General features: G+C 35.8%; 1 protein-coding gene across 1 annotated transcript in view; it reads right to left on the bottom strand.

The window, feature by feature from the left end:
• LOC142337099 (uncharacterized) overlaps nucleotides 1–21,822 on the bottom strand; it is a 92,005-nt gene extending 70,183 nt beyond the window's left edge. Inside the window, exon 1 of the mRNA XM_075386181.1 lies at nucleotides 21,748–21,822. The gene's annotated coding sequence lies outside the window, so the exon portion shown is untranslated. The remainder of the gene's footprint in view (nucleotides 1–21,747) is intronic.
• Between the last annotated feature and the right edge of the window lie 518 nt (nucleotides 21,823–22,340).

Genomic DNA, 22,340 nt, shown 5'->3' with positions numbered 1-22,340 from the left:
GAAAATATTAGAACAATTCCCCCACCTATGCACACGAATAGGAAAATCAAAGAACCATATAGCTAAATCAGATATTAAAGATAATATCATCCCGACTCAACACAAAGGCAGACGCGTACCACTCCACCTAACCGATAAAGTAGATAAAGAAATTAAACACCTATTGGATACGAACCAAATAATCAAGCTCGACAAATGTTCAGACGACGTATTCATCAGTCCAATCGTAATAACAATAAAACAAGACAAATCCATAAAGCTAGCGCTCGACTCTCAACTCCTAAATGATGCAATTAACAAAAACAAATACCAAATGCAATCAATAGACAATCTAATGGACGCGGTAGCAAAATACTTATCCGACAGCAAACAAATCCCTGGGGATTTCCTTTTCAGCAAAATAGACCTAAAGTATGCCTATAGCCAAATACCACTCCACCCCACTATTCAAAAACATTGTAATTTTAACATCCTCGGGGGTAAATCTACAGGCACTTACAGATTTATAAACGGCTTTTACGGCCTATCAGACATGCCCGCAATTTTCCAAAAAACAATCGACAAAACTCTCGAAAACAAACCAAACAAATTCAACTTCCTGGACGATATCCTAATAATTACAAAAAGCACCATAACAGACCATGTATCAGACATTAAGTTAATACTCAAACGCCTAGACGAAGAAAATTTAGCAATTAAATTAGAGAAATGCGAGTTCGCAAAACAAAACATAACATGGCTCGGCTACAATATCACACAATCGGGCATCTCTCCTAACGACAAGAAAACAGACTCAATAAAAAGCCTAGAACCCCCAAAGACATTAAAACAACTAAGATCCCTAATGGGATCAATCCATCAACTGATAAAATTCATACCTAATTTGGCAAGCCTCCTCGACCCGATCAGACCACTACTAAAAAAAGAAAACATTGTCAATAACAAAATAAAATGGTCAAACGAACATACCGATGCGCTAAACAGTATAAAAAACAAAATAGCCGAAATCACCGAACAAAAACACTTCGATAAAGAAAAGCCCACCCGGGTCAAATGCGACGCCATTCATAAAGGCATAGGCGCAACTTTAGAACAATGGGACCACAACGTATGGTTCCCTATCGCCTACGCCAGCAGGTTTCTAAATACAGCGGAACAAAAATACAGTACCAACGAAGTTGAACTCCTAGCGGTCGTATGGGCCACGGAACACTTCCGCTACTATCTTTACGGCTCTGAATTCACGATCGCCACGGACCACCAAGCCCTACTTTCCGCCCTAAAATCAAATCGAGGAAATAAGTCTAATTTCAGCCGCCTAACCAGATGGGTCGATCGCCTACTACCGTTCACATTCAAAATCCAACATATCCCCGGCACCCAAATGGGTTTCACCGACTATTTGAGTCGTCATCCCCACTCCCCCGCCTCCAAAATAAGTAAAGATGATGAACTTTTCGTAGTTAACCGCATAAATGATTTTAACTTTACATTAAACGACGAATTTCGCCGCCACGCACTTTCGGCCAATAACACCGTAACACAAAAACCACTCCAACCGGATGACGTAATTAACCACGCTCAAAACTCACGCACTAAACAAAGCGCACTTTGCCTTAATTCTAACAGCGTTCAGTTACATCTTACACACTCAATTTCTAATTCAAATTCCTCTAGCGAAATAATTCCAACTTTAAGTCAATTACATTCTTCAAAAATTAATTCCTATAGCCCATATACCATCACAAAAAACGTTCAAACAAACAAACAAAACATAAACGCGATCACCAGATAGAACCCCAACCAGAATACATCAGAAATAACAATCCAAAGAAGATACAGAGCCCCAAACAAAAACAAAATGAATAGAACAGACTTGAACTCAAAAAGCACACAAACAGACAACCAAGAAACATCTGAAACATCGGGGAAAGGGAAGAGAACCAATACTAGAAGAGAAACACCAACCATTATTCCAATTCACCGAACAGCCAACCCCAGAATACCGCCACAAGCTACAACAAGTATTAGGAGAAGCTTTCTTAGCGGAAGCAACCGCAAAAGACAAAAATTTACCAAACATAATACGTATCGTGGAGAAACAAGATTGGGACGAGCTCAAACAAGCGAGCAAGTACTACTACAACATCAGACGCGACTGAGGAATCTCTCCTTCTAGATGCCTTCTGTACGACGGCAAACTCGTAATCCCGTACCAACTACAAAACACCATCATCAACACAGTGCATCGAACCCACCCGGGACAAGTAGGAATGCTCAGACTCGCCAACCTAATTTGGTTCCCCCACATCCACCGCACAATCAAACTCCGTGCGGAGAACTGTAAACAATGTACAGACCAAGGTAAAAACCTTAAACCCATAATCCCAAAAACCAATCTAGGCAAACTCCCCAAACTACTTGAACCCAACCAAGAAATACAACTAGACTTCGCAGGACCATTACCAAATGAGTCCAACAATGAAATATACATACTAGTAGCAATCGACCGCTTTTCCCGCTACCCGTCAGCCGTAGTCCACCCCAATTGCGACGCATCTACCGCAATAGACTTCTTACAAAAATATTGCGAATTCCACGGCATCCCACGCAGTATACGCTGCGACCAAGCGCAAGCATTTAAGTCTAAATCATTCGACGTTTACTGTAAGAATAAAAATATCAAACTAATATTCTCCCCGACACACGACCATAGAGCCACAGGCATGGTCGAAAGATTAATACAGACTCTAAAACGTAGACTGGCCTCGATGATATCCGACCCAATATGGTCTAACACAACAATAGCAGAAAAAATATCGGCCATAATCGAATCGATTAAACTAATACCCTATCGGGTAACTAAAATAACACCTTTCGAAGCGCATTTCGGTCACCCCACAAACACCGAAATATCTAACATAGTAACTAAACCAAACAAAAATAATTTAACATACAACAAAATCAAATCTTTTTATCTAGACAAGAAGTTACTCCAACACGCCGCACTGACGCCGAGCGACATCTGGGACAACGATGCCAACAGTGAAGCGAATTTAAACATTCAATACCAAGAGAGACGAGAATTTTCTGGAGCCGAATCTAGGTCAGAGACGGGATCAGACAACACCCCACTGGGGAATCTTGCACAAAGAGGTACAATAATACCTTCTAAAAGTTCATTCCAACTGGGTGACAAAACAACAACCATTGATCAAACTAGAAAAAACCTAGCTCGTAAAACGATCAGAAGACGAGTACCAGAACCCCGGGGTAGACTTAAACCACTCTGGTCAATAATCCCCGACGGTACATTTACAAACTACACCCCCACACTATAACCATAGACAGTAATAATAGGAAAAATACAGTAATAAGAAATAGCGATATAGCGATATCAAAGGCAACAACCAACAAAACACATAAAACAAACATAATTGAAAAACCAGAAGAACCCAAATTGAGACTAATTAACTTTGTTGCCTGTAAATCGATAGGAGAGTATGACCGAAACAAAAAGAAAATTGAAAAATTCTGTTTAGAGGAAAAACGTAAACGCAAGGCAGACGAAATGACAAAGGATCCCGAACACAACCACCCGACACCTGCATCAACAGTGCAAATGTCGTACTTGCCCGGAGCATCCCGAGCCCCCACAGCACAGTCTACACCAATAGACAACCCCGGACCCTCTCGGGCCCCATCCAAGCACACGATTTCACCCATCAAACAACTGCCAAAGAAATTGCTACCACGGACTCCTAAGAAAACCGCAACAAAGAACAGCTCCAGAAAGCAACCAAAACAAACCAAGCAAGTCACAGCACAAAAGAAACTGACCAAAGCGAAACTAGCAGCCTTAAGGCAGTCCCAAGCATTCACAACTAAGCAACGAACAAATTTGAATCTAAGCCAAATCAAGAGCCCCAATGTGAGGAAATTCAAAGTAAAAGCGAAAACACCCTACAAAAAAGACCACATCATTGTAACTTCATCGTCTCCTACGGACTTCATGAACTCGCCTACTACTCAGAACAACCCCACCATTATCACCATAAGCAAGAGCCCAAGTAGCCCTAACCCCAGAAAACGCTCAGCGGACCACACGGTACGCAATCTACACGTGGAAAACATGCTATCCAACCTGCCAATACCCCCAACCAACGACGAAACCGAAATCGTTGACCTGATCGAATCTCCCGACAACCCAACCCACCCGGAAATATCGATCCAGCCACCCTCAACCGACTTTGGCCAGTCCTGCATTATACTGTCTTCCGACTCTCAGGATTCGGTAATGAGCTTCCATACAGCAGCACCCTCCATCGTACCCACAGAACAAGATCCTAAGGCCCACCCGGACCAAGAGAGCAGCATGGAATACGAGTTAGACAACAAAGAATAAAATTACGAGTCTAACACCCGGATTTTATTTTCCCCGGGGGAATGTGGTGAGGAAGTGCCTACACTCTAGTAACAAAGACTCTAAACGTATTATTATAAACACTGCTACTAACTCATTATGTTTACATATATCTATCTATCAACCTCTGTAAATACGTACTTGAAAAGATGTTATACGGCTGGTCATACCAGCCACTTCAGTTGTTAGTTCTGAACGGAACCGAGAGAAAAGGCGCACACACTGTCTAACGCGAGTATAAAGCAACAGCTTAAGAAAGTGTTTCAGCCTTTATTTTTTTGACCTTCAGGCTCCTTATTGTTATTCATAACAATAATAATATTAAAAATAATAATAACGAATTGAACCCAAATTTGTTTTCCGCTATCATGGTTTTATCCCTTTTTGCAGAAGTTGAGTTATGATTTAGGTTTCTTAATAGATCCAGAAGGATAGAAGCACTATCTGAATTTTGCTATTCTTTCCGCCTCAAAGAACATTTTCAAATGTGTTTTAAATTTTTTTGAATTGCTCAGAGACGTATACCGCGGAAAATTGTAGTATAATGAATGCGAATTGGTATACTTGGCAACACAGACAAATCAACCTGGCAACGCTTTTGCCTCGTATCTCTAACATGAAAAAACTTTACCATTGGATCTTATTTTGCAATCGGCTGATATGGCCTTCCAGATATTATTTGGATTCAGAAATGTCTATCCAAGTATTTTGTCCAAAAAAATGTGATCTGAGACGACCAGCTTATAACCAATTGGTAAAAGACCTTGGTTAAATAGACAATGGACATGGTCTGAATCGGAGAGATTCCTTTATTACAGATCTACTTAGCCCGTCGTCTTTGTTTAAAACTGAAATTGCATAAGTTACCCAAAACACACTATTCATTTAAATTCACTTCAGCAGTCGAAACAAGTCCAATATGAGCTTTTTTTCAGTTTTTACAATATTGCCAACGTGAAAGTCCTGAGAAATCTTTTGCAAAAATTGACACCAAGATCTCTTACAGACGTTACCAGTTAAATCTGACGTTCTTTTCCTTGAAAGTCAATTGTTGTTCAGCGCAATTCTTGAAAGAAAAATACTTTGACGCCAGCTTTCTGAAGTCAAAATTCGAAGACTTTTTGCTTAAAGAGATAGTAGCACTATCAATATCAGCTTGTCAAAGTGTTTGAAGCGTTGCTGTGCAACAATTTTGGTGTCGTTCTCAATTAAAAAAATTTTATCAAATAAAATTTCTGGTTAATCATTAATTTGAACCAGGAACGGAAAGACCGCAAAAGTTGACTCTTAATGTCCGCCACTGCTTGCGTTCACACAATTTGACATAAAATTTGAAATAACTACTCGTTGTTGCCTGCCTAATAGATTCGGTTTGTAGAACAGTAATTTTACACAAGTCAATCAGTAATCCTTCCGCAAAACCCCAATTAGTCTTATTTAATTTGACTAGTGTTTATTTGTCAGATGACTTTTCTCTAGATGACTTTTTTCATGAAGATTTTAGATTTTCCTCGAACAGTAAACAAGAAACAAAGAATTAAACATGTACCTTTTACGGGCTACATCAGAAATTACCTTATTTGTTTTAGTGACTCCGCCGCTGACGGACCCACGCAGTTCAGAAGACAAAAGGTGCAAAAACAAAAAACTAATGTGATAACATTAGCTTTTGTTTTTGTAACTTTTGTCTTCTGAACTGCGTGGGTCCGTCAGCGGCGGAGTCACTAAAACAAATAAGGTAATTGCTGATGTAGACCGTAAAAGGTACATGTTTAATTCTTTATTCTAATTTATTCCAAATCTCAAAATTTTAAATCAAAATATTAAAAATATTAAAATTTCAAAATTTAAAATATTAAATCTTGAATTAAAAGTTTTCCGAAGTTTTTCTGACAATTAACGTTAACAATTTGGATACGGCCTTACCCCGTCATCTAGTAATCTGCCTTTGTCAACATAACAATAACTTAGTACACGCTAAAAAAAAGTTCAGGTAAATTTACCTGAACCAAGTTCAGGTAAATAGAAGTTCAGGTGAAGTTCAGGTGTAAAAGAACCTGAAATACACCCGAACTGTAGTTCAGGTAAATTTTCACCTGAACAAGTTCAGGTGTGGTTACCTGAAAATACCTTTTTTGCATTCAGCAGTGAAACAACAAAAATTTAGCAGTAAACTAAAACCCAATACAAATATAACCTTTAGTAGAAACATCAACACATTTACTAGGCAGTGTCCAGCTTTTTTTAAGTTTTGCAAAGTTACGGATAAATTTATCATCAAATTTTCCCACTCTTCAATTCCACTGATGTTTCTAGTTCAAAAAAGTATTTTTGGAACCATTAGGGGTTTTTGAAATGAACAACCATAGCGAAGTTTTAAAGAAACGGTTTAAAGAAACTTTTAAATTCTTGAAATAATCACAACAGGAAACGCAGTGGATTTAAAGTGGATCAACTTGAATTCAAACTCTCTTACTAATATATTAAATCAAAAACTAGTACTCCTGGGTAAAATAGACCTCTGCAAAACTGGATTACACAAATATAGGAACGGTAACGACATACGGTCCTCCTTTAGCTTACATTTCTTTAAAGTCTTTCAGAATCAGATTGATATTCTTTTTAAATCGAACTAATTTTATTTTCCTACATAAGCACTGCTTCAAAACCCCAGTCCTTCAAAAACTGAAATCTGTTTGTTAATTTTAGGTACATGTTTCCGAAACAGGGCTTTCTACAAATTATAGGGAACAAAACAAACATTTTTGTAACTATTTCTTGCCGTTTATAAAATTTCGCAAAGTTACGGTTAAGTTTGAAATAAAGGTTTGCCACACTTCAGCCCTGCTGATGCTTCGACCTCGATCAAATAATTTAAGAGCCGTTCGGGTTATATTAAGCGGATATCAATACTGAATTTTTAGAAAACCGGTTTAAAGAGACTTTAAATTCTTTAAATCATAATAACATGATATGCAGTGGTTTTAAAGTGGATCAACCTGAATCTAATCCCTCTTCCTTATGTTTTATAACAACAACTATTATTCCTGCACAAAATAGATCTCTGGAAAACGGGATGACACTAATATAGAAGCGGTAACTTAATATGGTCCTCATTTAGCTTCCATTTTTATAGTCTGTCAGATTCAGATTGATTTCTTTAATTGGATCTGATTCCATTCTCCAACATAAGCTTTGCTTCATAACCCTTTCAATCGAATTCAAACTTGTTTGTTCTATTTAGCTAAATTTTTCCGAAATTGGGTTATCTGCGATATTAAGGGGACAAAACAAACATTTATGGAACAGTTTCCAGCCGTTTGTTGAGTTTCGCAAAGTTACGGTTAAGTTTAATATAAGATTTTCCCTCTCTTCAGCCCTACTGATGTTTCTAGATCGAATATGTATTTTTGTAACCATAAAGGGTTTTTGAGGTGAACACCGACAGTTAATTTTCAAAAAAACGGTTTCAAGCAACAAAACAAATTTTAAATTCAAAGCAACCTGAAACGCAGTGGTTTTAAAGTGCATCAAATTGAAATGAAGAATTCTCCCATAAATTTTCAATCAGAAACAATAACTCCTGCATAAATTAGATCTGCGGAACATTGGATTCTACCAATATATAAACGGTAACGACATATAGTCCTCATTTAGCTTCCATTTCTGTAAAGCCTTTATGAATCAGATTGATATTCCTTTTAAATCGAACTAATTCCAGTTTCCATTATAAGCACTGCTTCAAAACCCTGTACGTCGAACTGAAGTTTGTCTTTATAAATTTTAGTTCCGTGTTTCCGAAACTGGGCTCTCTACAAACAATAGGGGACAAAACAAACATTTATGGAACTCTTTCCTGCGGTTTATTAAGTTTCGCAAAGTTACGGTTAAAGTTTAATATAAGCGGTTCCCACACTTCAGCCCTACTGATATTTCTAGATTAAACAAGTAAATAAAAACCATTCGGGGTTTCTGACGCGATTATCAGAACAGAAGTTTCAAAAAACGGATTAAAGAAACTTTAATTTTTTAAAATCATAACAACAGGAAACGCAGTGGCTTTATAGTGGATCAACTTGAATTCACACCCTCTTACTAATATATTAAATCAAAAACTAGTATTCCTGCATTAAATAGACCTTTGGAAAGTTGGATTACACAAATATAGAAACGGTTACGACATTTGGTCCTCATTTAGCTTCCATTTCTTTAAAATTTTTCAGAATCAGATTGATATTCTTTTTAAAGCGAACTAAATTCATTTTCCAACATTAGCACTGCTTCAAAACCCTGTCCGTTGAAATTAGTTTTTTGATTTTAGGTACATCTTTCCAAAATTGGGCTCTCTACAACTTATGCAGGACAAAACAAACATTTACTGAACTATATTCTGCGTTTATTAAGTTTCGCAAAGTTACGGTTAAGTTTAATATAAAGGTTTCCCAATCTTCAGCCTACTGCTGTTTCTAGATCGAACAAGTAAATAGGGAACCATTCAAGATTTCTAAAGTGAATATCAATGCTGAAGTTTAAAAACAACTGTTTGAAGAAACTTTAGTTTTTTAAAATCATAACAACAGGAAACGCAGTGGTTTTAAAGTGGATCAACTTGAATCCAATCTCTCTTCCTTATATATTAAATCAAAAACTACTTTTCTTGCAGAAAATAGATCTCTGGAAAACTGGATTACACAAATATAGAAACGGTAACGACATATGGTCCTCATTTAGCTTCCATTTCTTTAAACTAATTCCTGCGTTTGGTAACTTTCGCAAAGTTACGATTAAATTTAATATAAAGGTTTCCAACTCTTCAGCCCTATTCATGTTTCTAGATTGAACAAATATTTTAGGAACCATTAAGGGTTTCTGATGTGAATATCAATATTGAAGTTTCAAAAAACGTGATAAAAAAACTTTAATTTTTTGAAATCATAACAACAGGAAAAGCAGTGTTTTTAAAGTGGATCAACTTGAGTCCCATCTCTCTCGCTTATATATTAAATCAAAAACTACTTTTCTTGCAGAAAATAGATCTCTGGAAAACTGGATTACACAAATATAGAAACGGTAACGACATATAGTCCTCAGTTAGTTTTTATTTCTTTAAAGTCTTTCAGAATCAGGTTGATATTCCTTTTAATTCTCACTAATTCCATTTTCCTACATAAGTACTGCTTCGAAACCCTGTCAGTCGAACTGAAATTTTGCGGTAAATCTTTTTCTAAATGCGTTGTGTTAACAGAATCCACTGATTCTAATAATGTGAGCAGTTCTCTGATAGACCACAAAGAGCTTGCTCAGGATATGATTGACAACACTTTAGGAGTATTGGAACCCATAGAAAGAGAAATGCCAGTGCAGGTAACGGGCAGCTCTTGTAATGAAGAGAACTTAGAACCGTCAAAAAGTAGTGATCTAGGTTCAGAAAGGTTTTCGCTTAGAAACCAGAGAGTGTTTGAAAATACTGATGAAAGCAGTTTGCTTTATCGAGCGGAATGTGAGTTTTGCAATAAGCGGGTCATATTAACTAACCAAGATTTTCTTGACCACATTAAAAGAAATCATCGTCTAGAAGCTGAGTTTAAATGTATTGTTTGTTTTCGACTCTTTTCGGGCTTTAACAGTTTTGTTAATCATGTAAAAAAACATGAACTTGAATTGTCAGTTTCAAGAGGAAACGATGTTGATATTTATCTAAATAGTCAATCTTGTAGTACTGACGTTTCTGCTGATAGCTCTTGTGATAGCGAGTCAGGGGCTTGCTTCTGATAAGCGTGATTGTACACCAAATTTAGCGGGAATAATATCTTCCTCTTTTTTAGGCACACAGCAAAAGGTCTACAGTTGGTGTCATGATAAGTATAGAGAAGGTGAAAAACGTAAAGGTGCGTTTTCTAGTAAGTTCAAAGGTTGCGATATGAAAGAACTCACTCTCAGTAATTACACTTCCCACCTCAGTAACTATCAAGGTGCTGCGTCTTCCTTTGTTTGTCCTTTCTGTCCTAGAGAATTTTGTTCGTTAAATTATTTGAATAAGCATGCGAGGAAAGATCATAGAAAAACGCAATGCAAAAACGAAATTTTTGTGGATGATAAAAATAGTGACTCAATTGATTACCTTGAAAATGTTTTAATCTCTCCTAAAGCTGTTGAAATAACGGAAATATCGGACCTAATTGAAAGAATTTCTAGGTTAATCGATGGTTCTGCTGGTCAGAATGTTTTACTTAGTATGTTAGGTGACACAACAGCAACGTGGAGTCAAGCGTTCCGTTATATTGGGGCTACTAAGAACTTCACTGAAGATATAATGAAAACTGTTAATCTCTGTTTAGGACTCATTTCGTCGGATCGTCCAGAGGTTCTCGCAAGTCATTGTTTCCGCAGTCTGTTAAAGGCTTCTGGAGAATTTACCTTCTGTTTGGCTGAAAATGAGTATCAAGTTCTTAAACTGTTGAAGCAGAAAAGGCAGTTTGTGATGCTTTGCGATTTAGTATTTGGGGTTGAACATGAAATTAGATCAGTTGAGGGTCAATCTGTTTTTAAACAGATTGAGAGAACCGGTCAGTTTGTTTCAATATCAAAAGTTTTACAAAACACAATTTTTCATCACGATGAAATTTTTGCTGTTATGGGGACATATAGTCGTCTCCTGGAAGGTTTAAGCAAAGTTGGATTTATGTTAGATGGCATGCAGAGTGTCGGAAAATTAAGTTTTCTGTATACCTCGAGTAAAAGTACGTCTCTTAGTGCTGTAGATTTCGTAATACAGCAGAGTGGTTCTGAAGACATAACAAACTTGAGATTGCAATTGTATTTTGATGAAATTGAACCTGTAAATTCTATTGGAAGTCGAGCCTCAATTCATAATATAGGATGTTTTTATTGGTGCCTGAAAAATCTCCCTCCTTGGTACCTCTCGGATATGCCGATGACACATTTTGTAGCTCTGATTCCGTACCTAGATATTGAAACATACGGCTTTAAGGAGGTTTTAACTGCAATCAAAGGCGATTTGGTTGGTTTAGAGAGTGGTATAGAAGTTAAAACAAGAACCGGTAAAACTTTATCTGTTGCTTTGAGACGGTTAAATTTCGTCGCAGACAATTTGGCTCACCACGCCGTTTTTGGTTTCAATAAAAGTTTTTCTGGAGGTTTTTGTTGTGAAAAAAGTACGGTGCCGCAGTCATCTTTTAAATCAGTTTTTGGAGAACGTTTACAGGACCTTAGAAGTTCTCAGTCTTGTAGAGAAGACGCAGTGAACAAACGGATTGGTATCAAGCACCTTTGCGTTCTAGAAACTTTCTACTTTGATCCTTACGAGAACTTCACTGCTGATCTACATCACGACATTTTCCAAGGAAGTCTGATGAATATACTACGCATAGTTCTTAACGAATTAACACTTGACTATTTGAGCCTTGATAGTCATAATTTAACAATAAATAATTTTTTCTTATGGTCGTGATATTGATGGTAAACCGTCAGAAATTGTTTTTGAGAGGATCAAAGATAGGTCGCGCGGACAATTCAAACAGAAGTATGATCAAATGTTTACACTCTACCGTTTTCTACCACTAATGATATATGACGCTGTTTCCTTCAACGAAATTTGGAAAATTTTGCTTGATTTCTCTGACCTTATTGCTTTTTTGCTTAGCCCGACGTTTGTGGAATCCGACTATCAACTGTTGGGGGTTTTAATTTTCGTAAGTTTTCACAACTGATTTTGTCTGCTGATTTCAAAGTCATCTGTATCTTTTCTGTTGTTTCAGATGAACACTTGGAGACCTTGGTTCAACTTTTACCCTCAGAGTCGGTAACATTTAAGCAACATAAGTTGATTCATTACCCGAGAGTGCTGAAATCATCGGGACCTTTTCTCTATCAAAGTGTCTTAAGGTAAGAACGCAAACATCAATTTTTTAAACGGTTGACACATAACATTTATAATTTCAGAAATATCTGTAAAAGTCTGGCGATACGTCATCAGGTTAACGAGTATTTTAATTGGAAGGACGATATCCCCATCAAACAAAATATTTTTCCTTGTTGCAAACAAAGTTTTGTGTCTGATTCTTTAATTTCTACAAATGAAAAATACCGTAGTTGTTTTTCTGAACCTGAGTGTTTACAGTCGAGCAATGCGGTTATAATGGGAACTAGATATGGTTTGAATGATGTTCTTATTTTAGATGTTGACCGTCAAAATTCATATCCAAAATCTGTTCTCATTCAAAAAGTTTTGTTTTGCGAACCCATAGTTTTTTTTCTTGCTTCGAGTTAAAAACAGTTAAATATCAAGAGAAATCGCGTTCTTATTGTGCTTCAAAAAAATATCAAGCAGGAATTGTTCTGGTTGCGTTTGATGATCTGCTTGATTTTCATCCATTGTCATTGCATAAATGCGCGGTAATTGATTGTGTTTACGAACACGTTGTGCTGAGGCACACTCTAAAGTACAATAACTATGCATCCAATTTTAAATTTCTTTAATTTTCCTCGAATATTTTTGCGTTCTTTTGTTTTTTGTATTAAACTGCTTATGACAGTTATATTCCTGTCGAGTAAATGGTTTTTTCGTCTTTTAGCAATTTATTTGGATCTGCTGGTAATTTTTTTTTGGATCTTGTAACAATTATTTGAGTTTTTTGGTCCTTGTTTTTTGTCCTGTTCGAAGTTCTCTCTTTTGTGTTCAAAGAATGGAGATCAAGAGGCTAGTACGGCGGAATGGAAACAACTTCTACTTCTACGACGAGGACGAAAATGAAGACGTAGTTACCATGTTCGATTATATGTACTATCTACACCATCATGTGCAATTAGTCCTAAGTGAAAGGGTTTTATTTCTTGGAGACTCAAATATGAGAAATGCCTTTGATAATTTTAGTCACTATGATTGCATTAAGGATTTAGCTATTGATAATAAAAGTCAGGGAGGACGACAAGCAAAACATTTAATGTCTCTCTATACAGTAATTGTGCAGTATAGGCACATATTAGTTTGTGTTTGAAATAATGATTTCAATTCGACAAATGATGAAACTTTGCTAAAACACTATACTGATTTAGTAGAACATCTCCCCTATGAACATCAAATTCTGTTTCTCGAGTTGCTACCTAGGATGGACCAAGCAGAATATTATGATGATCAAAATGGAAATAGGTGCTTTAAACACACCAGACTTGAAGCTTTTAATTTAAAAACAAAAAATAAGCTTTGCAGTAAATTTTACGGAAATAAATTAATTCATCCTTGTCATTTCAGCCCTCATGATAAATGTCATCTACATGATTTGGGTCAGCGCAAATTGATTGTAACTATGTCAAAAATAGCTAATAACCTTCTGTTTAATTTTCATAAAATGAAACTTTAGTTGTGCTTATCCATATCGGTATTTATTTCACAACAAAAATTAAAAGTTTGCTTGTCAAACAAAAAAAACAGAAAATAGCGTTATAGCGTTCAGGTTAATTTAAACTTATGCTTCGTTTTGATTTGGATTAGGTCCAATCTCTTTTAAGATAAAGTTTTTAAAGCGTGGTTTATTTTTGAGTTATTTTTGGCTTAGTTTGAAATTTGCTAATTGAAATCAAAACAAAGCATAGGTGTTGGATTTTATGTTTGTGTTTACCCAACTGTCATACGTTCAATAATTTGATTATAAAAACTGCATCTGTTTAGAAAGTGCTTTCTAATTGAATCATTTCCAGTGTGTTCGGTTGAGGTTCCCCACACAATTTAGGTGTTAACTACAGCGTTTCCCGCTTTTTGGTTTGCAAAATTTGCTGATCTGGAGAAGTTACTATTCCAGCCGAAGCACTGGAGTTGATTCAGTAATTTTGGCACTCATTAATAGTCGGACATGTCAACTCTAAATCAATTCTTAATCCAATTGGTTTCATATGAGGCCTATTTCATGTTAACTCCCATTCGTAATCGGACTCTAGTTGTGCATACAACTATCTATACTTAATTAAATCCGCAAAAAATAGAAAAATTTGCTTGTCAAACAAAAAAAACAAAAAAAAGCGTTAGCGTTAATTTAAACTGACGCTTCGTTTTGATTTTGATCAGATGCAATCTCATCTATGATTAAAAATTTACAGCCTATCTCCTATTTATTTTTGAATGTGGCTCCTGGATTTCACAATGTTCTGCCCTTTTAATTCTTAGAATCAATTTGTAAGGTAATATTTAAAATCAAAACAAAGCGTAGGTGTTCCGTTTAATATTTCTGTGTAACCAATTTTGAATTTTTATTCATTAAATTATTTGACAAATTTGCATTTGTTTAAAAAGTGCTGTTTAGTTGAATCATTTTCAGTGTCTTCGGCTAAGGTCCTAAACATTTTTTTTGGTAATTACTGTGCATTTTTTGCTCCTTTGTCAAAAATTTGTTGAACTAGAAGAGTAGTTAATCTAGCCGACGCACTGACGTTTCAATAATTTTGGCACTCATTAGTAATCGGACTTGTCAGCTCTAAATCAACTCCTTTAATCCAATTAGTTGCCTCATTGTTTCCTATGATGCCTATGTCAGTCAATTTCTGTTCTGCTTGTAGCTAATTGCTTCCACTTCGCCTATCGTTTTTGCTAATTTCAATGCTCAATCTGTTTGCACCTAGTACTGAAGTTTTCAACACTTTTAACTAGTTCGCGTGTTTATCTTTCTTAAACCATGTTTGCTAATTATTTCCCAGTTTATGATATGCACTGTCGTTTTTCAAGCGTAGTCTTTGTTTGTTTATCAGTTAATTATAAACACGCGAACGAAATTTCTGTTCGCTGATGGTGATAATTTTTTCGATATTTATTTGTAATTAAAAAAAATGGAAAGTTGGCCCGCAGACACAAAACCCAAAACTATCAAATTGATTGTACAATCCTATGCTTCATTTTGATTTTAGTTATGTCTAATTTCATCTAAGACTTAGGACTGGTAGGCTGCACGGCCTTCAGTTGATTTTTTTTTGTTTTCGGCTGTTTGGTTTTACAACCTTCAGCTGCTTTTTTTAATCTTATCAAATAGTTTAAACATTCCTAACTAAAATCAAAATCAAGCCTAGATTTTACCCTTTCATGATATTTGTTTCACTTAAAAGCTATATTTTCATGTGTTATTTTAGCTGTATCTCTTTTTATCGTATGAACAAAAGGGCTGCATTTGATATTAAGACTGCTTTCGATGGAATCAATTTCATTTTTTTGGCTAAATTGTGTCAAAAAATTAGTGAAAGTTACTCGGTGCGTATCTGGTTTGTCAAATTTCAAGTTTTGTGGAATAAGAAGAGCACTTTTTCAATCAATGGACTGAAATTTTTTCTTGTGAAGTTTTATCTTATCAGATATCTTAATTTTGTAATCATTCTTTATTTCATTATCTTCAATTTCATTGTTTCACTTAGTTCTATCCTTAATTGAATTCCAAAATTCGCGTGTTTAGAGGTTTTGTATCACTGCATTTTCCTATTTGATGATATTCACTATCATTTTTTGGCTTTAGTCATGTTTACTTTAAAAAATTCTGAACACGCGATCAACTTTTTTATGTACCTTATCTTTAATAATCTGTTGTGCTTCACAATTTTGTCAAAAAATCAAAAGACTGGTCTTCAGACACAGAAAAAAGTTTGTACCATGTATTGAATTGAAAAAAAATTTTTTCCTTTCTCGGGTCAGAAAGCAACGTGATGAATTAAGTCGAATAATGGTTACGGCGGTGTTTCTGTCTGTTTTTTTTCCTTTTCGTCGCCTTTTTTTAGTTTGTCTGTTTGTTGTGGTTTTTATGGTGTTGCTAGGGTTCTTTGCTGTTTTGGATTACTGTCAATTTTCATTGTTTAGGGTTCGATCTTTGTTAAGCAATGCGGTTTTTAAATCCTCTTGCTTTTGGTCTTCAAATGTTTGTATTTAGCTGTTATTGATTTTTGGTTGTACGTTTATTTCAGTCAAGGGATTTCCTAAAAGTTTTTGTGTTTTAGATTTTGTCATTCAAGCGTGGTGTACCTTTTTTCTTTTCTAATGTTTTCTTGTTGTGGTTTTTTTGGTTATTTTTATTTGCGTTTTTAGTATTTTGTTAATGTATTTAGTCGTTTGATTGTGTCTTGTTTTTTCACTAATTGGTTCAGATGTTTTAAATAATGCACATATTTGCATTTCCTTCTATAAAGTTTTTAATGAGTATTTGTTTTTGACGTTCGTTTCTCCTCCCGTCTGTTTGAATTAGTTTAATATTTTCTAGACCTTTTAAATTTCATCTTTGCGGTTTTCTTGTTGCCTTTTGGATTCTGCTTTTTGTAGATGGCGGATTTTTGAATCTGTTGGTTTTTCGGTTGCTTGTTTTTTCCTTGTTGATTATTATTCAATCAGTTTTTTTGTTTTGGAGTTTCTGTCTGTAATTTTCTAGCGCTATTTTTTCCTTACTGCCTCAGCTTGTTATAGGGTTCCCTTGAGTTTTTAAATATTTTACATTTTCGCAAAGCTTTTGTTATTTTTCGCCATTTTTGCTCTGGCTTGTTGTTTCTCAGTTTTTTGGTTCTCTTTAGGTCTTCTCTATTTTATTTTGCATTTTTAAGTGTTTTTTTTCTACTTGCTGCTGCTTGTTGATTTGATTTTGTTGTCATCTCTTCAATCTTTGTTGAGTTAGTACCTTCTGTTAACCTCTAGTTCATCCAGATTTCATCTTTGCAATGTTTTGATAACGGTTTTTGGGTTCTCTTCAGATTTGGGATGAGTTTTTATTTGTTTCTTTCAGTTGCTCCGTTGTTGCTCGTTTGTTATTTTTAATATCCATTTTCGATTTTCTATTGCCTAGTTTTCCCGCTAATGTTTCTGTTTACTGCTTCAGCTGTTAAAAGGGTTGTCTTGGGTCAATTTTTCTTTTTGTTCGTCTTTGGAGAACGTTTGTTCTTTTTGGCTTTTAAATCGGAGTGTTCTGTATTTCCTGTCGATGCCATATCGTCAACCTTTGTTTGATCATATCGTATCTTTGTTTGGTCATCTTTGTTTTCTGGGAACTCTGATCACGTCGTGTCAGAAATTTTTTGATTTTTTTCCTATGGTTTTGTGTCTAAATTTCAAGAATGAGTTTCAATGATTGCGAAATTTTCATATTTTTGGGGTCTTGGTTGTTCTAAGAAAATTTTGCTAGTGCGGTTTTTTGTTCTGCAATGATGCGTCTTTTTTTCTCTTTGATCTCTGTTCAAACCTTTGTTTTCGGTTGTCTGATTTTTTGCTGAAGCTGACACAAGTTTAGTTTAGAGGCAGAATTAAAATCAAAACCTTCTCTTCTTCTGCTGTTTTTTGGCACACTTGTCTTTTATAATTTTTCTGTATTGTCTTTCCTCTGTTTTAAGCTTCAATTTGTTACGACTTTTGATTTTTCTCTGTTTTCGTTGCGCCGTAGCCATTGTGATCGCATTCGACTTTTCTGGTTGCTTTCTGATCATTCAATTAGCTAAGATTCACTTTAAAAATACAACATACTGGATTGTTTTCTCAATAGTCGGTTGATAAGTTGACTCGAGAAAACTTTTCCGACAGTCTACAGTGGTTTTAATATACTTGTTCTTTGTCTTCTCGTGTCTTGTGCTGTCTTGTTTTTGCTTGTTCGTTTGTTTTAGTGAGAGCCTCCAAGGATCCGGCTTTACCGCGTATCCTTCTATGGCACTCCAACAGTTTGGGACCTTAGTGGACGCCTTCTCGCTGGCGGTCCTGTATAAGTTGTGTACTCTCTACATACTGAGCTGAGATTCACTTTAAAAATACAACATGCTGGATTATTTTTTCAATAGTCGGGTGATAAATTGACTCGAGAAAACTTTTCCAACACTTTACAATGGTTTTACTAGACTTATTTTTTGTCTTGTCGGTAACTTGGTTACCTGAATAGAGCTACAGGCACCCGAATTTTGCCTGAACCAGTACCTGAACTGTAAAAAAGGTTCAGGTAAATTTACCTGAACCTTTTTTAGAGTGTACGGTTGTCGTAGTTTTATACCGTACCGTATTAGGTGCGGAGCCTACAAGTGACATCAACGCAAGAAAGAAGGTAAATAATCATAAGAATCGGAAGCTAGACTAAGCCATATATGGAGCAGCTGCTTTATCAAATTTAATATGCACCATCGAAGTGATTGATGTCTAAAATGTGTAAGACGTCTCCGAAGGATAACTGAACAACGTTGAGTTATGTTCGGTGTCTTTACCGAAAAATGTTCAATATCCTTAAAATACTTTTTATTGGGTTAAAATTTTCGTTGATAGGATAATTTTTAATCGCTCTTTCTATATTTTCACCAATTTTCGTTCTAGACTGCTTGAACAAATTATTATTTTGGTTTCAAGTCATGTGCCATGTAGGCAATCACTGAACGTCAATTATATTATGAATCAATTTTCTCCTAATGAACCATGATATTTACCTCTACCGCTGTTTTGTTGGAACCGTGAAATTTTTCTCCTGTACTACTCGATTTTTACTCGATATTTATCAAGATGCAGAACGCGTTAATATAATATTTCGGAGGTAAAAAGAAAAGAAAAGCAAGCAGCCATGGCCGAATCACAAACTGTTGCTTGGAAATTGTACATTAGATAGATCTGTAGGCATATTGTAAAAATTGTTTGTTCTCATATTAATGGAAAGAAGAGGTGAATTATGCTCTCTTCAATAAAGTTCAGATTTTGATTTTTTTTAATCTAAACATTTGTTGTCTTGTTTTCTGTAGAAACATATCAACAACCGCAACGTATTTAAAGTATCTCATTGTCATTTTTTGTACCTTTCTGTCACAGGTCGAGGTCCCAGCCGGTAGCAAGCATGACAGAAGATGAACGCACGAGGGGACCTAGTGCGGTCAAAATTACAAAGTCCGAAAACATCGAAAAAGCACTAAAGTCTGGCCATGAACGCACGAAAGTCTGGTAAGCGTGAGAAAGTCTGGACATACTATCTTGTTCGCTTAACAGAATATCCACAAAAAACTTATTCGGAAAAATTGTATCCAACAAAAACAATTTATTGCTATTTTTTTTGGTCCTCTATGTCTTTATAGTTTGTGTAGAAGTCTTTTTTCAGCGCCATTTTATTACAGCATTTAACACAAAGAATGGAATATAATATCTTTCTGAGGAAAATGATTCCCGGGCCGAGGTGTCGACCCTAAAAAACATGTAGGATTGGCGGTGAATGCGTTGCAATTATGTACGACCTACGCTTCAGAGTAGATCTTACAAAATTTGGCGTTGAATTCAGCGTGGACTTAACATAATTTTACGTTGAATTTAGCGTTCATTTCACATAACTTATAAGGAATATGGCTCTTAAAAGCTATACGGTACAGTGGCACAGTGGTCGAAGAGGTAACAAGCAGACACGAATTTAATTTTTGTAAGATCTACGCTTAGAATCGCTTATTTCAATGAATTCACCGCAAAATTATGCAAGAAAAAAGCAGTGAATTTTTTGACTTGCCAACGCAAGCTACCGCTTGTCTTACATAATTCTGCAAAATTCCTCGGTCCAGGTTTCAAAATGCCTTGCTCGAAGATTTAAATTTTTTTGGAATTTTTATGAACTAGGACACAACCTTGGAGAACCTCGTCAGAAGACAAAAAAAGAACCTCGTCAACAACAGAGTAAAATGTTAAAATATTTGAAACAATCAGCTCTTTTTTGTGTATTTGTATTAAAAGTTCAATAATTCGTAGAAAGTGCATAGGTAGAAAATAACGACTTCTATGATCGTCGTCAATGTTTGCTTGCTCAACTAAGAAGAGTTTCGAATCAACGTTTTATATTCTTCTTTTAAAAAACCGTCTGTTCTTTTACCGGTGAGCAGGAGTTCCAAGAGATCACAAAGTTAATTTTTGGAGATCTTTTTCGTGCTCTTTTGGTCGGCTGATCATCAATTCTGTTTGCCAATGTTGTGAAGCACCACAACTACTGTAATTTTCCCTAATAACAGGTTTAGCCCATTTGTCAAGAATTCGACCAGAATTTTTAACTTCACCAAGAAGTTTCAATTTTCTCTGTAAACTTGTTACATGCTCTCGTTTTCCAAATATGTAAAGTAGAAAAACCTGAGAAAAACGAAAAATTCAAAGGATGCAATTTAGCATACGCAGTGACATAAACAAAAGTTTAAGCATGCATTTTTGTCCAAACGATCAGATTGCATACAGAACGTACAGCTTTTTCCACTGCAAATAGAGCGTCTCTGGATACCTGACGCTGTTTTTTGCAGGAAATAAAGAAGCAAAATGTTTTTTCGATTTATCGTCTTCTCGAGGCCATTTTTTTTATCTCGGCTGGTTATCAATCATGCGTATTCTGCTTTACTGTTGATCGTAAGGATCATAATTATCTGAAGTTTCCCTTATAACAGGATAACTCAGTCTGTCAACATCATTTGCATAATCTACTCTCACAAACACGTGATCACCACGAGATTCTGCCATTTGTTTTACTGTATTCAAGCGTTCATTTCAATTTAGTTTTCTGAATAAAAGCATCAAAGGCAGGCATGCGTCAAATGAGGCCTGTCAACAATGATACAATCATTTAGTGAAAACGTTTCTCTGAACGGTTGCTCTCTGATCGGTCGACTGATTTTCAATTTTTTGAAAAATTTTGGGAAACCCCAAAAACTCTCACCAGTCTCCTTTTTTGAGCTTTTCTCATGTCCACCAATGCTTGCACTGCCTTCTTGATTGCTTTATCGGGTATGCTACAGTTCATGCAAGAGAACAGCCGTTCATTTCGTTGCCCATTTTTGTCAATTTCGGCGAGTTTTCTTTTGGAACTCTTTTGGGACCGAAAGGGTTACAAATTGACAGATTTTGTTAAAATATGAGAAATTGCCATAAATGATATTTTGTTAAAAAGGCCGATTAAATAGGACAAGAAACTTTGATTAGGTAGGGCATGAAAAGTAGATTAAGGTTGGTAATTATGAAGGTTAGGAAACTTAGACATATCCTCTTTAATATCACTTTTTTTACTATGTGCTTTTACACTTGATAATCATGCCATAATTGCGAATTATTTGGACCAAGCTGAGCAGCCCCGAGAGCTTAATATGTTTTTCACTCTTAGTTCCATTATTTTGCATAATTTTGACGCACTCCAGCCAATTTTTCATATTTTGTGGTAAATGGTGTCATTTTGGCTCGGGATACCGAAATTTATGAATATCAAGTTCGGTCATCCTCTGTGAATTATACTATTATAACTTATATAACTATATAATGGAAAAGTGACTCACTTATATTTTTAAAAATTTCTGAAACTCACCAGCTTTATCCAACAAGAACTAACCTGAGAAGAAACGAAGTGAGACAAGTAAAATCTGCTAAGTAATGATGCTCAACTATATGAATCAGATTGCGTACAATTTTTTTGCAAAAATGACAGTGAAGTAAAATGTCAATTGCTGCAGGAAAATGAAGGCAGGTGTCCCAAAAATATACAGGGCACACTTTAAATTGCTATAACCACTTTTACCCAAACGTTTCAGGCAGACACCCAACAGCGACAAAAGTGTCACTTGTCTGGATTGTCACAATTTTCAATGCCTGCGAATGAATGCAATAAATGAAATCACTATAACGGAATTTACATATTAGGCTAGAGACTTCAGTCTGCAGCTTCTGCGGAGGAAGTACATTTCAGCTGCTTTCATTTTTCGTTCAAGATTAGATTAAAAAGTCATGTGGTTGTGTTCGAGTTCCTGGGCATGAATTCTTGTCCCGGGTTGAATGCCCTCCCTAAAATCCTCCCATTTTTTTATTAGAGTGGGGGTGATTAAGGTGATCATTCAAAATCAGCTTCTCCAACAATTAATAGTTAAATAATATGGCTACTCTGAACGCTTGCGATGAAAAGGAACGTGAATTCTGAAGGACAAAAAT

Source organism: Convolutriloba macropyga, chromosome 3, assembly GCF_964194025.1.
Source record: "Convolutriloba macropyga chromosome 3, txConMacr16.3, whole genome shotgun sequence".
NCBI classification, from domain to species: domain Eukaryota; kingdom Metazoa; phylum Xenacoelomorpha; order Acoela; family Convolutidae; genus Convolutriloba; species Convolutriloba macropyga.
This window is presented reverse-complemented; position numbering and strand designations above follow the sequence as displayed.